Source organism: Magnolia sinica, chromosome 3 (genome assembly GCF_029962835.1).
Source record: "Magnolia sinica isolate HGM2019 chromosome 3, MsV1, whole genome shotgun sequence".
Taxonomy (NCBI): domain Eukaryota; kingdom Viridiplantae; phylum Streptophyta; class Magnoliopsida; order Magnoliales; family Magnoliaceae; genus Magnolia; species Magnolia sinica.
The window spans coordinates 86,914,586-86,915,755 of record NC_080575.1 but is presented as its reverse complement, the minus strand read 5'-3'; positions in this window follow the sequence as shown (position 1 = coordinate 86,915,755).

Sequence of the window (1,170 nt, the reverse complement as noted above, 5' to 3'; positions counted from 1 at the left end):
TATGATACAGACAACCTTTTCCCGCCAAACGTGTCAGATTTTGTAGAATGACCCATCCGACAAACCATGGGAAGCGGATTGGCTGGTGTAACTCACACAAGCAATATACCTACTGTATCGACGTGAGAAGTTCTATGGTCACCAGGTATGTGTTATATTCAAACCGTACATCCATTTTGTGCGCTTGGGATGGAAAATAAGACAGATCTAACTATCAAAAGACTGTAAAAACTAGTAGGGAGATTGAAGATCTACCATTGAAATCTTTTTTGAGGTTACAAAAGTTTTGGATTAATATGAAATTTGTTTTTTCTCATCTTATGAACAGATTGGATGTAAAATAAACGTTATGGTGGTCCTACAAATTGTTTAATGGTGAAAATCATTATCTCAACTGTGGTCCAAATGATCTTTGGATATGTTCATCTTTTGAATAATGCTCTAAAATGATGTCTAAAATAATATATCTATCTTTTGGAGAATGCTTTAAAATGATAACTAAAAAAGATAAACAGTGTAAATATAATAAATACATCACTGTGGAGCCATGTAACTTTGATCTCCTTTGAACCGTTGGTACAAATCGGAACTTGAGGACCCCCCGTGCTCGTCTTCGCACGAAACGTACCTACAGCAGCTATATAGCTGGTGGGAGGTACACCAGCTAATCCGCTTCCCAAACCATGAGCGTCATCTGGTACGAAAATCAGACCTATGCATCCATCCAGTGGGCCACACCAGTATTCTAAGTCATACCATTTCGTGTACTTATGAGTGTGGATCGCCCTGATTTTCATATCAGGTGATTATAACTGAGTGGCCCACCTTTTTAGCGGACACGATGTTAAATTCAAATTCACGGGAGCCCCGCTGATGATCAGGACCGTTAACTATATGGGATCATCAATGGATCCAACACTTTTTTAGGAGAAAATGAACGGTTAGGATGTGTTGATCAGTAGTCAACCATCATGTATGATCCACCTGAAGACTGGACTGCCTAATGATCAGGGCCAGAACACAATCCGAGTGGATCCCATCCGATGAACGGCCCAGATGTCAGAAAGACGTCCACCAGAGGGGAGCATAGAATTCCCATGGCCATCCCTATGAAAAGGCGCGCTTTAAAAAATGGATGGCCACGAAAAGGCTGGTCACTGGTTCACATTC